Source organism: Natrix helvetica, assembly GCF_964273705.1.
Source record: "Natrix helvetica genome assembly, chromosome: 4".
Classification (NCBI taxonomy): Eukaryota; Metazoa; Chordata; class Lepidosauria; order Squamata; family Natricidae; genus Natrix; species Natrix helvetica.
The window spans coordinates 30,874,102-30,891,033 of record NC_138550.1 but is presented as its reverse complement, the minus strand read 5'-3'; the positions used below and the strand labels follow the sequence as shown (position 1 = coordinate 30,891,033).

At 35.8% G+C, this 16,932-nt stretch overlaps 1 protein-coding gene across 4 annotated transcripts in view; it reads right to left on the bottom strand.

Moving 5' to 3' along the window:
* The window catches only part of ZBTB20 (zinc finger and BTB domain containing 20), a 546,378-nt gene extending 530,870 nt beyond the window's left edge, over positions 1 to 15,508 (bottom strand). The window contains exons 1-2 of one of the 4 annotated variants that reach the window (XM_081950745.1): positions 13,471 to 14,342; positions 11,103 to 11,157 (exon numbers count right to left, since the gene is read on the bottom strand). The gene's annotated coding sequence lies outside the window, so the exon portion shown is untranslated. Of the gene's footprint in view, positions 1 to 11,102; positions 11,158 to 13,470; positions 14,343 to 14,970; positions 14,991 to 15,478 lie in introns of those variants that run through there. The other 3 variants (XM_081950746.1, XM_081950743.1, XM_081950744.1) reach the window with 3 other exon arrangements.
* Positions 15,509 to 16,932: the final 1,424 nt, after the last annotated feature.

Below are 16,932 nucleotides of genomic sequence, written 5' to 3'. Positions count from 1 at the left end.
AATGGTCATCAATCAATTTCAATCCAGATAGAGCTGGAAGGGACCTTGGAGGTCTTCTAGTTCAACCTCCAACCCCTCACTGTTAGAGGAGGCAGTCAGAGAGGAGTACCTATGTTGTAAACCAGCATCCCCCAACCTTTGGGGCTTGTCAGCATAGCTGGGGCGGGGAAAGGAGAACCAGCCATGCGTGTGTGGGCAGATCAACTTGCGCAAGATGAGCAGCACATGTGTGTGTATATGCGCTGGCACAGCCCAATTCCAAATAGGCCATAGCCCATGGCCAAGGGGTTGGCAACCCGTTGTTAATCACTTTGAAATTGTGTTAATAGAACATTATACATGTAACATACACAATTTCTAAATAAATATATAAAATAAATACCTCACCACATTCCATAGACCCAGGCACGTCCACAGTCTCTCTCACACACACGTAGAAGAAAATGCTATTTCCTCAGAATACCAATCAGAACAATTAGGAAAAAAATCAATCCTGAAGAACTTTCCCCACATACGAGAGAATTTTAACAACTCATAGTATCTATGGATACAATACCCATGTGATGATGATGATATTATTATTATTATTATTATTATTATTATTATTATTATTATTATTATTATTATTATTATTATTATTATTATTATTATTAACTTTATTCATTAAACATGAAACTCAGCCAACTGAACATTCAAAAATGCATTACAAACACCAGTGACTGGTGCTAATGGTTGATACGATTTGCTGCCAGCGTCCTAGGTATCAACCAAGTACCTTTTTAAAATATAATACAATACAATACAATACAATAGTAGAGTTGGAAGGGACCTTGGAGGTCTTCTAGTCCAACCCCCTGCCTAGGCAGGAAACCCTATATAAGATGTTTCAAGTAGCGCAGTTTTTTGCAGTTCCACTGATGTTATTGCAGGAACCTGCAATTTGTTGATGTATCTTGTAAAATTCTTGGACATGGGGCCAAGTGCCCCAATGACAATGGGTATCACTGTTACATGCTTCCTCCATAGCCGTGTAGTTTCGATGGCCAGGTTGCAAGATTTTATTATTTTTTCTAGTTCTTTTTCTTCGACTCTGGCATCTCCAGGAACAGCCATATCAATAAACTGTACACTTTGACCCTCTACAACCGTATAATATGGCGTGTTGTGCTCCAAATGACGATCCATTTGTATTCGAAAGTCCCACAAGATCTTCACCTTCTCATTTTCAATAACCTTTACCACTTTATGTTCCTATGACTTTCTGGATACAGGTAAATCATATTTTTTACATAATGACCAGAGGATTAATTTAGCAACTCAGTCATGTTTAGCTTTGTAATCAGTTTGTGCAATTTTGCTGCATTCACATATTAAATGTGAAACATTTTCGACTTTGTTATTGCAAAGTCGGCAGTTTGGGTTGTCAGTGGATTTTTGTATCTTCGCTTTCATGGCATTAGTTTGTAGTGCTTGTTCTTGAGCAGCCAGTATTAAACCCTCCATTTCTTTCTTGATAGTTCCCATCTTAAGCCATGTCCATGTCAAGTTGTCATCACATTTTCCTTCAATGTTTTTCAAGTGCTGTCCATGCAAAGCTTTGGTTTTCCATCTATTTAATCTGTCATCCAGCTGTTTTTCCTTATATTCTGCCTTTGTTTCTGTTGTTTTTATGCTGTTCTCCGTTTTCACAGCCTGCAGCAATTTTTCTGTACTTTGGTTCACATAATCACTCAAACTTTTTCTTCTTCTACAGTTTGATGGATTTGCAATAGCCCCCTGCCCCCTATTTTTCTTGGCAGGTACAACCTGTCGATGTCACTTCGTGGATGTAAAGTGTGGTACATATTCAAAAGTTTGTAGGTTTTCCAGTCCAGGTTTTCCAGTTCAGCCAGAGTCCAGGTGGTGATTCCAGCTGAATAGCGTATCACTGGACCTGCTCATGTATTAATGGCTTTAATTATGTTTACAGCATTCAGCTTTGATTTTAATATTTTGCGGACCCTCCTGATGTATTCCTTTTGCGCTGACTCTTTGACTTTTCCATTCAAGATATTATCCACTTCCAATATGCCTAGGTACTTGTAACCATCATCCTTTGCTAATGCTTTCACTATATTTCCATTTCCCAGTTCTATTCCTTCTGTTTTTTTCCATTTTTCCTCGCCACATGGATAATATAGCACATTTTTCAAGCCCAAAGTTCATTTTGGTGTCACTGCTGAACAGTTGAACTGTGTTGAGTATTGATTTAAGTTTAGTGGGGCTTTTCGCATACATTTTAAAGTCATCCATGTATAGTAGATTATTTATCTTGCCATGTTGGCTTGAGATTTGGTATCCCAGTTTTGTGTTTCGTAGGATTATTGTCAGTGGATTATTATTATTATTATTATTATTATTATTATTATTATTATTATTATTATTATTATTATTATTATTATTATTATTATTATTATTATTATTATTATTCCTTCCAAACAAAATATTGCTTCCAAATTCAAAAGCAAATGTTTTCCCATCTTGTCTTATGTATCTATTTGTAGGGTATTTTAACTTACAGCAATAAAAAGGAGCCCATGAATTGCTAATTAATTAATTAGGAAAACTAGACCATTTAAAACTTGTTCTCAAGTATAGAAAGTGAGTTTGAGAATAAAAGGATCTAAAACTTGGTTTAAAACATTCTCTGTAGTATTCTCTAAACATCATGTTCAACATCCAGAGATATAACTTAGGCTACATGTCCCATCGGAGAGCAAGTGTCAGCAAAGTAAATGCATTAGTTAGAGCTTAATGGTAGTTTAGTGTTCAATACCTTGAAATATTAAATATGTTTTTTCCCAAAGTAAACTGCAATTCAGTTTTAATGAAGACATTAACTTGCTTGATTTGTAAGCTCTTGTGGAAAGCAAGTCTAAAATATTGGCACAAGAGATGAGCAGAAGTAGCAAGAACTGCTGCAGGAAAAAAAAAAGTCTTTTATGAAACAATTCGAGAACGAGCATGAATGTGTACCCATTTTCCTTTTACTTTGGTTAATGTGATTTGAGCCTAATATAACTAGAACTGCGTCTGTACATGGCTTGCAATTATGAGTATTTAAAAGCAATGACACTTTCAACATTTCTAAATGTCCATTCTCCAGGCCCACAGAGTTCACCAGAAGCATTCAAGGGAAAAGTCCAAAATAGATTTTCTCAGTAACTCAGTAGGACATACTTGACAAAAGGGCTTTTTATGAATGGCACTGATTTAAGAGATAGAAGTGAAAATGAACAAAAATCACTCTGCAGCATGACTCTGCATTTTTTCGGGCAGATTAGTGTTCTGTGTATACTAGAGTACATATTTGCAGCAAATGCAATCTTGTAGCAGTGCCTTTAAAAAAAAAGTAAACAACTATGTACATTTCACTCATGAGGCAGGGTGAAGAATTACCTGACAAAACAAAAGGAAGCACAATTTGAGAAAATCATAGAAGCAAGCCACCACTAAGAAAAACCACGGTATGTGGTTGCCATATTGTACACTGCTAAATCTCTGGACTTCAACTGTTTTGGTAGGAAGATGCTGACATATTTAAGTTCTTTAAGCACTCTATGCAAACACATTTGGAAAAAAAATCATATTATTAAAAAGCACATGGAAAACATTACTATATTGTATAAAGAATCTAATGTTTAAATACCATCTGCAAACAAATGTTAACCAATATATTTTTGACTCTAATAGATCCTGCTGTAATATTTTTTTAATAATGACCAAGATAATTAGATGGGAACATCCTCTTTTCATTTTACTGTAAAAGCAAAATCAGGGCAGCTTACGGAGAAAAATATAAAATCACAAAGAAAGTGTAAGCAATGCATAGAAGCATTTTGTACTGATACATCTGTTCATATTTACTGAGAAACTTTTCTGAAGGAATTACTCCGTAGTAAAGTGAATGTAAGATTGCAGCCAAGAATTGCTGCAGGCCATTGAAAAACTTTCAGACATATAATCATTATATTCAAATTTCCCACAAATTTGTTACATTAAAAACCATAGAGGTAAAAGACTAGACATCAAAATTACAACTTTTCCCATTCATGCTCTCCAAAAATTTTCTACGTGTCAGAAATCTTGAATTTTTTGCAGCTATAAATTCAATTATTAAATTTAGGATAATGCTACAATCTTTGGTGATGTTCTTTCTGCATTACAAATGGGCCATTAAATCAGTGAAGTGCCAATCAAATGCTTTTGTGTGCTGAAAAATGGTTTAACAAAAGCATTTTTGCAGGCCTCTCCTTACACCATTGTCAGTGTCACCTATATATGATAATTGCAATGTATTTTTTGTATCAACTCCAAATGGAAAGAATAGAATTCTTATCCATCCCTTTTAAAAAAAATAGAAAGTCATAATCCTACATATTTGGAGTTTTATTAAGGTGTCTAAGGATGTTTAATATGCCTAAGCAACCCTTTGTATAAAATTTCTGTTGTAACAGGAGGAAATAATGTGTTTAACAATCCCAATAGAAAAAATGACACCTTGAGCTTTGGATTCACTTCCCTGTTGTACAATTTAATCATACTCTTGTTCAGTCTCACACTGCTGACTGCTGGAGGATAGCCCTCCCTCTCAAATGAATAATTCTTCCACAGCTGAAATCTAATCTGCCACACATTTCGCTTCACATTTTGCCTTGTGATTTTATATGTACTGTTTAAAAAACAGGACATCATCCACAGTTTGTTCTTTCTTCACTTTACATTCCTTTTGTTCATGTGATTTTTACTTTCTTAGAAAAGCTATGTACTAAAGCAATTGTTGTTGTTTTTTTGTAACCACTTGTTATTGCTATCTTGCTATCAAATTACTTCCTGAAAGCCATTTCTGCTTTATCGGAGATTCTTTAGCAAAAGAAACTGTATTAAAAAATTTATATAGACCACTGGAGGATGGGTACTAGCAAACCATAGAAATTTTGAATGATGAATTAAAAGCCCAGTCATATTTTAGGAGCTATCATGCAAAACAATCCATCAATGTGTATATGCAAAAGGCCACAATTTAAAAGGATAACATATATGCATACAGAAATGAAATTATGGTTCAGGATTTGCTAAGAATGTGGTAAGTAGGATCTTTACAAAATATTGATACATTCATGATTTAGCCACATTTTTTAAAAAATGAACAAAATAAATGCACCATAGAGTCTCGTTTGCTAAGAATGGCTGCTATAAAAATCAAATAAAAAAATAAAATCCATCGTAACCTTCATTTTAAGTGTATTTATTTCAATGGAAATTTATGTATTTGTTTTGAAATTTTATATTTATTTAATTTTTAATGTACATTTATGTTTCATAAAATTTTAAGAATTGCATCATTTTAATGTACTACCGTACATCTGTCCCAAATCATCTCTGCTGAACTAATCATCTTATGTGTTCAGATAAGAAATTAATAGAAACCAGATTTCCTTGAACTGGTGCTGATCCAAGGGGTAGGCATTCATGGACCCCAGATACCAAGTTACCTTATTCAAATTTAGTTTCTATATGTATCAATACTTTTAACAATAAATCACAAGTTTGGAAGAGGCAGAAGCCAGTTTGAATGTCCAATTTTATATTTGTTTCCAAACTTGCCACTGATTTCTATGTAGAGGTCTGACATACATTCATCAACAATCATGATACTTTCTCCAGCAGACACTGGTAATAATGTACCATTACCAATAAGATGTTTTGGTTGGAGTAAGAGACAATGCGTTAGCTTACAGATACATTTCTTTGAGGCTTTTTCAGAGGATGACTTGGTTGCTTCCTCTCTCAATTGTTCATTTCTTTGACTCCTATAATTCTTGCAACTCCTATATATGTTTCATTATACATTTATATAGAACACACACACACACACACACACACACACACACACACACACACCACACACACACACACACACACACACACACATATATATATATATATATATATATATATATATATATATATATATATATATATATATATATATATATATATATATAATGTTGTAATTGTACTGATAAATAAATAAAGGGAGACTAGGATAGATCTATTTCGAGCTAATTAGCTCTCATCAGCTAGCCATACCCTTACTGGGATTAGAACCAGTAACATATATGTATTTATGTTACAACCCCTGGTATGACTAAATATGGGAGGAAGGTCACTACTCCCTCTTTCTGTCCTTCGGCTTATCACAAAGACCATGCAGGCAGAAAACCATATTTTTATTTTTACTGTTGCCTTTTTATATTTGTGTTGTAATTGTACTGATAAATAAATAATCCCAGTAAGGGTATGGCTAGCTGATGAGAGCTAATTAGCTCGAAATAGATCTATCCTAGTCTCCCTTTATTTATTTATCAGTACAATTACAACACACACACACACACACACACACACACATATATATAGAGCTAAATAGCTTGAAATAGATCTATACTAGTCTCCCTTTATTTATTTATCAGCACAAATATAACACAAACATAGCAAAGGCAACATTAAAAATAAAAATATGGTTTTCTGCCTTGATGGTCTTCTGTAATGAGCCGAAGGACAGAAAGGGGGAGTAGTGAGCTCCCTCTCATATTTGGGCATACCAGGGATTGTAACACAAATACGTGTGTGTGTGTGTGTGTGTGTGTGTGTTACAACCCCTGGTATGCCCAAATATGGGAGGGAACTCACTACTCCCCCTTTCTGTCTATCGGCTCAATGCAGGAGACCATCCAGGCAGAAATCCATATTTTTAATGTTGTCTTTTTATACTAGTCTCCCTTTATTTATTTATCAGCACAAATACAACAAATACAACACACACACACACACACATGCACACACACACACACACACACACATATAATATTTATTCATATATAGGTAGTCGTCAATTTAGAACCACAATTAAGCCTGGAACTTCTGTCACTAAATGATGAGGTCATTAAGTAAGTTGTCTGATTTTATGACCTTTTGGCTGCAGTCATTAAGCAAATCATGCAGTCATTAAGTGAATCCAGCTTCTTCTACTGACTGTGCTTGTCAGAAGGTTGTAGATGATAATCATGTAACCCAAAGATGTTGCAACTGTCATAAATGGATGCTGGTTGCCAAGTGCCCAAATTCTGATCACCTGACTGCAGAGATGCTACTATGTTTTTAAGTGTGGAAACCAGTTGTAAATAATTTTTGCACCACCATTGTAACTTCAAACAGTAATACGTAAATCAAGAAATACCTGTGACCTTAAATGTTCTCCACACAAGTCCTAAAACTAGATAAAGGGAACCTAATTAAATGACTTAATCTTCATTGATTTATTGAGAAAAATGATTGAAAGCTACATTTCTGTGTATGGCAAAAGTAGGTGAATGTCTGGTATTATCAGTTCATTTGAGCAGGAAATTAGAATTAAGTGGGTGTTTCAATCAATGGGGTGATAATCAGATGGGAGTGTGAGAGATCCTGCCTTATTCAAAGAAGAACGTCCTGGTATTTATTGTTTAAGTCTGGTCTTCATAATGGAGATACACAGAAATGGCTCAAAGGAGATTTCTGAAGACCTCAGAAAAACAGTTGCTGTTGATGCACACCAATCTGAAAAAGATTTACAAATCAGTTTCTAAAGTGTTTGGTCTCCACTAGTTCATTATCATCCAGATTGTGTAATTAAACACCATTACTATCCTCACCAGGAGTGATTTACCATCTAAAGCATGGATGTCAACTCGCATCGTCATGGTGGTGACACGTGACATATCAGGACTTCCACCCCTTTGCTAAACAAGGGGCAGGGTCAGCATGTGACATCTGGCCCGCGGTCCGTGAGTTTGACACCCCTGATTCTAGGTCACACAAGAGCAAAGTGTGTAACATTGCAGGTGGTCTCAAAACAGCCCAGAATAATGTATGGGTAATTAAAGGCCTCACTTACTTTGCTGAATATCAGTGTTTATTCATCAAGAAAACACTGAACAACAATAGTGCGCATAACAGGTGTGCAAGGAGAAAACCACTACTGTCCAAAAAGAACATTGCTGCCCATCTACTATTTAGAAATACCATGTGGATAAGCCAGAGTGCTATTGGAAGAGTGTTCTGTGGACGGATGAGATAAAAATCTTTGGCTTGAATGAAATGTTTCTCTAAAGGCAAACATTGCTTTCCACCATAAGAACCTTATCCCATCTGTGATAGATGGTGGTGGTAATACCAAAGTTTGGGCTGGCTTTCTGCCCCTAAATTAGGACCTCTTGCCATCATTCATGGAATTATAATTTTTGGATTGTAGCAGCAAATTCTATAGAAAAATATCAGGCTATATGTCCATAAAGTGAAGCTCAAAAGGTTATGCATCAAATAATGGTTAAAGAAGAAGAACGTTAATGTTTTGGAATAGGCAAATCAAAATCCTGACCTTAATTCTCTAGAAATATTGTGGAAGGACCTAAAGCAGTTCATGTGAAGAAGCCAAACAATATCCCTAAATTGAATCTGTTCTATAAGAAGGGATGGGCTAAAAGTTACTCCAAGTCAAATGTGCTGGATTGATCAACAATTATCAGAAATGTTTAGTTGCAGTTACTGCTGCCCAAGGAGGGCACAGCAATTTCTGAAAATGAAGTTTCATATCTTTTTTTACCAAACTGAATATGTAGCCTTGGAAACTTTTGTCTCAATAAATCAATGAACAAGTATAATGTTTTTAACTTATTGGTTTAATTGGGTTGTCTAGTTGTAGAACTTTGTGGAAAACAGATCACATTTTAGGTGATATTTATGCAAAAATTCAAGAGTGTTCAAAAAATTATAAGCATCCCTCTAGAAAATGTTTTTGTTTCAATGTATACAGAATTTCTTAGCCAATCCAATTCATATGACACACAAAGCAATTTTATTGGACTAACCTATAAAGAACAGATTTTTTTTTTAAAAAAAACAATTCTTCTAACTTTAAAGGAAGTGGGGTATTGACTAATTCAGGAGTACATTGATGAATGCCTAATAATTAATATACAAATTAATTGGTATGTTAATAACTCATTAACATACCAATTACTTATATGGATTGTAAGAATATCTATACAATACTAAAACTCTTGTTCCCATAATCTTTATTCAGTGAAATGGTGCATAATAGGCCAATAATTTTTGAACCAAGATACCTCAAATGGTCTGTCTTATAGAATGTGTCAAAAATCCAAAATTCAGGACTTCCATGTCATTAAAATTTGGCAAATTTTACAAAACATTTTATGACACAAAATACACCAACTAGGTCTAAGAAAATACTAGAACTCAGTCTCCTGAGACCAGCACCTGAACCACTACACCAAACTGGCTCTCTTTTCCACTCTTAGAATAACATTTTAAATTATCTAATGGAATGTTGGCTCTGTCTAAGAACCATTGGAATCAGTAAGCAAATTCATTTAGGGCTATGAGACAAAGTTATCTTGCCTGTCTTGATCTAGCTTAGATTCAACACTATCATGCTTACTTACTTATACCAGACATTTGCAAAAGAAAAACAACTTCCTATTGTTAACTTGATCCTTACGTCAAGATGCACTTTTTAGGTTGTAAGATGCTAATTATAACGAAGTGAAGTGTCCAAGAAATTTCATATCAACATATTTTCATTTTAAGGGTATTTGTTGACTCCATTTACAGAATATGATTTGTCAATATGTGGAATTATTTCCCATTAACCTTATCTCCAATTTCAAAGAACAAAGTTTTATAGACAATAGTGCTATTTACCTTTCCATAGTTTAATTATCTATTGAAAATGAGCATATTTTCTAGTACAAGGGAATAAGTTGTCTTAACTTAATAATGTTTGCAAAACTGAAACCCAGAAACATGAATTGCTATTGAAATGAATGTTACTCTGTTAATTTTATGTATAAAAATATGTTAAAATCACCTAGATGTGATTTTCAGGCTCAAAAAAATCAAGAAAGGCACGTTGAAGTTCTTCTAAGCAGTTTCCTTTAATTTCCCTTACTTATGGACAGAAATCATGCCAAACTAAAGTTGACTACTTGAACCATAAAACACAGATTCGGGGATTCTGGAAACGATTAGGGATGAGCTGTTTTCACCCTCTTTCTTCCACAGAGCTTTGTTGTCTTTTTTCTGGAATGCACTCCTCCCTCCTGGGAATCTGGACTACATTCCATAACAATTAACTCTAATATAAATATTCAATTTTTAAATAAAGATTGGGGCTTTTAAAAAGGTTTTAGGGCTTCTTTAAACCAGATCTATTTTACCAGCTTACAATTCCTATTATGTCTAGGAATGCTGATATTGTTCCAGTGCTTTTACAAAAGAGAATAACATAATTTTACAAGAATTGTTTTCATCATACTTTATTTCATATAAACATGAAAGTTTGCCTACTCTTGAATTTAAGCCACAAGCAATGTATACATACTGATATGAAATATAGTAAATTTTAAAATACACATTAAGTACACACATAACAGTTTAATGGATCTTACTTCCAGTTATCTGGGTACAGATCCAACTTTGAAAACTAAATGCCTAATTAGAAGTATAACAAAACTTTCCCTAACAAACTGATTGACATGATGGGAGGGATAGATTTTTTTAAAAAAGTAGAGATAGCATAACATAGCTTTCCCCAAGAGTTGGGTGGGGAAAAGATTTTTCAGCTTATGTAAATTACTGCATACTAGGGAAGGGAGATATTTTTAAATTGAAAAACACTGGGAAATCATACAATTTTCAAAATTCAGTAGTACAATTTCTGAAGGATCTAAGTACACCATATAAAACTAAGAGTTTCTTGTGGACTCCTTATCACTACAGGTGTCTATCAATAAAAGAGAAGTTACATGACATCCCCACTTCTCCCCTAAATGATCTTATAACTTTCTTATAATGTCAAAGTCTTAAAAATGCCAACCTATGGCCTCAAACCCACTTGTAGCTCCTGAAGGCTTGGGTAATATCTTAAAAGCATTGGTGCAAAATTGAAGTAGTTAATATAATGGAAAGACAACATTATTTATTATATGTGATGTGGTTACCTTCACTCTCCCTCAAAAGAAATGTGTCACTCAGAAAGCAGGTAGAACTCTTAGCCTGAAAGAAGGGCAGTTGAGCCAAGGGATTGATGGCATTTGAAGAAAAAAAGAAAGAAAATAACTAAGAGATTATTTTTGCATTTTCATACAGCATCCTCGATAGAAATTCTATATATTATGTATAAGGGACAGGGATATATATTTACAAGCATTCATATTCTCTTGAATTTGACATGCTGAAAGAATCTTCAGAAAGAGGTTGGGTATAGTGGAATATAATCACAATGCCACAGGGTTCCAGTAGCTATCAGACTGTGACAAAATGTAACTTTTCTTTTCTAAATATTAGCAACAGTTTCCTTTTGATGCTATAAACACCATACTATTGTAAGGATGTGGATATACGTATATGGCATTAACTTTAGCATTCTAAAGCATAGATGATTTTTAAGGATTTCTGCAGACGTATGAAGTCCCCGGGAGTGATTCAACTACTATTAGTCCAAGATTTCTCTTATGTATGGCTTGACTCACTACATGCTGGAATGATGCAAATTAATTAGAAGATATTCTCAAGAATACTTCACAAAATTTTTCCTTTTTTATCATAGGAGCTTCATTGAGTTTGTTTACTTTAAGACACCAGAAGTGGGAATGATGTGACACTGGCAGCTAATATATTTAAAAATTAATAGTAAAATATTCTTAGATGTTGCTTGGGAGGTCATCTATTTTGGAATCTTTAAAATGCATCAATGATTTGGAATTTTACTTGCCCCTTCCTTTTTTTAAAAATGAAGACACATTCTAAATCAACATTTTTAGATCATAATGTTACAGTAATTATTAGTATTTTCATCAGTTCAAGATGAGTATACAATTTTACAAAAAAATCAAGGTTTATTAAGCTTTATCTTAACTGTATGTTGAGATAAATTGGAAGTAACTTTCTTGTAGCAAACTATTTACAAACCTCCTGTCCTTCACAGACATAAAACTGCAACATGCACTATAGTTGCACTGCTGGGAATTAGTCCAGCTCAGTGGAGAAAATGGCTTTTATGCATTCCAAAGCCTATTGCATAATACCAACATTTTTCAAATACATTTCTTTTATAAAATGGGTGGATCACAATTGCCAGTCCTTTAATATGTAGCTATTTGCTGGAAGAACAGACCTACATAATCCACATCTGGAAACTGACTAAAATACTAATACTTATCATAAATGTATAACACAGAAATAATTTAGAACACATATTTAAAACTTCCAAGTTATTAATGTATTTTAAAGCTTCCAAGGTAGATGATATCCCAAGATGTACGTACATACATACATGCATATATGAAGTTTGCAGCAACTCCAGCTGTGTCCATGAACATTAAAGTGTCTCCTTATTAGATTTATTCACAATGTATTTATTACAATTCATTCTGCAAGGTATTAAAATTGTTTTTGTGAAACCCACAGAAAAGATTTTATCTTTTTTCAGATATTACTGATCTGCCTTAACTTCAGGCACATAGGTTTTTTTTAGAATGGGAACTTGTCTTCTTTTCAGGGATCCTGAATCATATCGGGATGGGGATGGGGATGGGGATGGGGGGGGGGGCTTAGCTGCTTACCCATTTCTTTCTATGATCTGTTTTCAGATTGCACGGCAGCCAGAAATTTCTAGCTGGTTGCTGATAGGGAAGGCAGAAGCATAAGGAAAACAATAGGTAAAATTCCATACTAAATAGAAATCAAAGGCACAATAGCAATCACAACAGTTGAAACAGCTGTACTTGCTGTTTTTTGAAAAATAATTTACTGAAGTCCAAACCTATTTTTTATAGTGTAGAAGCTTTCAAATCTAATCCAGGAAGGAAGTGGATTTAGAACACTACAGATAAATGCTTACCTGATAAGTGAAGGGAAAAATCCTGTATTAATTAAAGAGGTTTCTCTAATCTGGATAAAACAAGACTACTTAAAATATTTGTTTATTTAATTACTTGTTTACTTAGAAAGTAGTCCACTGAGTTCAATGATGCTTAATTCTAATCAATATGAAGGGATTTCATTTGTTAGTAGAGAATCAAGTTGTTTCTAATCTACATTAATCATTATATAATTAGTGCAGAAATGTCTGTTTTAAATAACATTAACATGCTTTTTGTGTAACATTATTACGTTAACTTTTCAAGTTGCAAAATAAGGTAGTAACCACATTTAATGAAATTTACTCAGAAATATACATATGATTTGTATCAATCACTTTAGGACTGATTCTGTTCTATCTTCTTTTTTAAATAAAATAAAAAAATTATGAAGACTCTTAATAAGTACATCAGACAGATCCTTTGTTCATAGTATATCTTTGCTTACCCCACATCCAAAGTTCAAACAAGGACAACTTCACACTTTTTCTTCAATGGGCACAACTTTGCTTGCAACTTAGCCTTTTGGTCCCCACTCAGTTTATCATTTCCCCCCCTCTGTAACTCAACACCAGTTTATTTTGCTTCCTTACATTCCTGGAACTCCCTCCTTCAACATACAGAACTGAATTTAACTATTTGAGTTAGGGATGGAGAGAAGAAGCTGGAGCAAGGCCTGTTCTTTCCTAGTCTAGCAAGAAGCAAAGTGAAGTGAGGCAGATCTTAGCTAATGGACAAGAGTGAAAGAATAACTGAGAGCAAGCCACAAACTGCATTCATCCAATTAACCCACTTCCAGCCAATGTTTCAAACAGAAACTGGTTTTTTTTTATCCAAGCAGATTAACTTTAGAAATGAACGCATCAATTAGGCTCGGTGGAAACCCAGTAGAAAGTGTGCCGGGGTGGATCAGATGACCTCCTGTTCTAATTCTCCTTACCAAGACAGCAAAAGTAAAGATTTGATCACCAGCAGGTTTTTTCATAGGAATGAGTGTCGCCACTTTCATTATTGCCCTATTCTCTAACCAGAAGCACGTTCAGCCTCGGCTGAAATTTATGATCACCGAGTATATAAATTAACTTCACTATAAAATAAAAATACTCACTGAAAGCATCCAAGTTTAATCCTGAACTTTCTAAATTACTTTTTTCTCCCAGTTACATTACTATTTTAAGACATCATTAAGGAAGAATGTTTATTAAATCAGCTGACCGCTTATGAAAGAATTCCAGATCCGAAGAACTGTTATTGAGGAAGGAGGGGAAGGGGAAAATAACTGGATTAATAGCGAGGGTGATTAAAAAAATGTAGCTAGTACTAAAGCTAATGTTCCAAGATGGAGAATAGGAGTCGGCTGCAAACAGGCGAATTTGTTTTTTTTTTACTCCTGGGTTCAGTCATATCCAAGATAACCCCACCACCACCACCACCCCGTACTGAACAAGCATGCATTGGGTCCGGTTCGGCTAACGCCAAGTTTGTCCTGCAAGATCTATTTAGCTTTCTTACGATCCAGATTTTACACAGCTCGGATATGATCAGAAAGCATTTTTTTTAATTGGGGGGTGGGAGCGCGCGCCTTAAAATCAGCCCGACCCAAGGAAATTTGGGTGGAGGAAAGGCGACCCATCCCCGCATTTCGCGACTACTTATCCAAACCCGAGAATATTGACCTTCCGGAAACGTCACCCGACTTTATTCTGATAAAATGCAAGACATGTTTTTGGTGTTGTTGTTTTTTTAAAAAAAGAGTCCCACCGCTGATCGCTTCTGCGCCGAGTCCGAGTGCGGATCCGTAGGCACAGAAAGAAGAAGCGTAAACTGCGCACGGGACGAAAAAGGTTCTCGGCATGCAAAGTTGCGAGATAACCTGAGGCGGGATTTTCCTAAGTAAACTCCCAAGCCCGGTGTTTCCGGGGAAGTGCGCGCAGAACTACAGCCTTACCTCACTACCCCCGTTCCCACGGACGGAGGATGTAAACAGTAAGAGAGTTGGAAGGGACCCTTGGAGGTCATCTAGTCCAACCCCCTACTCACGCAGGAGACTTCTACTAGGGATTCGAACCGCCGAAATGCCGACCCATCGACAAGCTCAGTGTCTTAGCCAGGCTCAGTATAAGTATGAAGTCTTATAGGACAGCGCGCACTTCCCCGAAAGGAAATCCTAATTAAACTCGGCGGGGCTTATTCCTGATCCAACACACGCAACTCGTGACATCCACACGAGTGAATTTTCTCGGGAGTAAACTTCCCCGAAGGCAGGAGAGGTTTGATTTCCCACGAGATTCACGAGGTTTTCAACTTGCGCGTGAGTCTTTCGGAGCTTTTATTTTTTATTTTTTTTATTTTTTACACGTAGCCCTAATTGCTTTCCCCTCTCGCTACCCTCGGAGAGGGCGGAGCCTCAACCAACCACACCTCCTCACCCCCCACTGACCCCGGAAGAGCGATACCTCTCTCGTCTTCTGTCAGCCTCCCGCGCCAATTCAACTCTTTAATGTAGAACCGCCGCCACCCTCCCTTCAGGCAAACCTCTCATTGGCCCCTAGCCCCGCCCACTCGGCCCGCTCAACTTTTCGATTAGCTGGCGGCCCTGCCACTCCGGAGTGAGCACCGCTTCCCTCAACAACCATACAATCCTTCCCTCTCATCCGCCTGTATTTACTGCCTTCTCATTGGAGTGGTTCCAGCCTTTAAGAAAATAAATCTCCGTTATGTCCCCAGTGTATTGGTTTTGACGTTTGTCAATCAGACCTCAGTGATGCTTATCATTGGAGAATATACATATCATTAAGGCTGACCTTTTTAATAACTCGTGTTTCATTTGCCCGGGCTAGCTGCCAAAGTGACCCAAGCTTGCAAATGATTGGCTCTATATGATCTTTTTCACGCTGCCTAGCAAGTTAGGTTGTGAACCTTCGCCTGCTCCCCCTTTCTTTTTTCTACGCATTTCTATTTCTTCCTTTATTTATTTATTTATTTCATAAACTTAAATGACCTCGGTAGGGAGGGGGAAGGGAGGCTGGCTGTTATACGGTGACCAATAGCAGAAAGGACAGAGGAGGAGCCTAGAAGGCTTTCACCAATCAGAATAGGATATTACCTTCGTACTTAGCAAGTTGCCAGCCAATCGAGTTTTGAAGCTCCCGGCACCAGAGGCTGGCGGCGACGGGCGTTAATCACTGTCTGGATTTGGCAAGAAACCGGGCGATACCATTAGTAGATACGGGGAGGGGAGGAATGGAAAGCGAGAGGGGGAGGGAAGCCGCAGAATTTTCACTTTTCAAATGGTGGGGAATGAGCGCTGGGGTTTTTTCCCCCTTTGCTTTTCCTTCTTTGTTTTGATAAAGGAGAAAGTATAATCCGAAAATGGGGAAGAGATGGACAAACAATGTGATTAATTTCCTTGGCTGCCTTGCATCCGAAAGAGAAGCTGCAATCTATTGCGCCTTTGAATTCAATGAAACTTATTTCAAGTAAATGGACAAACTTATACTATAACCCCGGCACTATTTCATATGTTAATAATTTTCTAACGATGATAAAAAGAGAATCCACTAAAATCTACTTTCTTCCAAGAAACACTTGAATTCCATTTACTGTGGGACATAGTTTCAACTCTCAGAAACAATGTTTCAGCATTGTCACAAGTAATACTTGCTTGTCTATTGCTTGTCTAAATACTTGCCTATTTTTACCATATATTATAATAACTAGGTATCTATCAGTATACAATGTTTCTCTTTTCTTGGTCAAAATATGAAGTAATTCTATTTCAGTAGTATTAAGACAATGAATAAATTATCAAGACAATGTATTTATTGTATTTAATTTTTATTATTTTTATGCTGTAATTGTTAACATTTCAAAATACTTTTAAACAATAGGTAAATATGCAGTTTCTGTG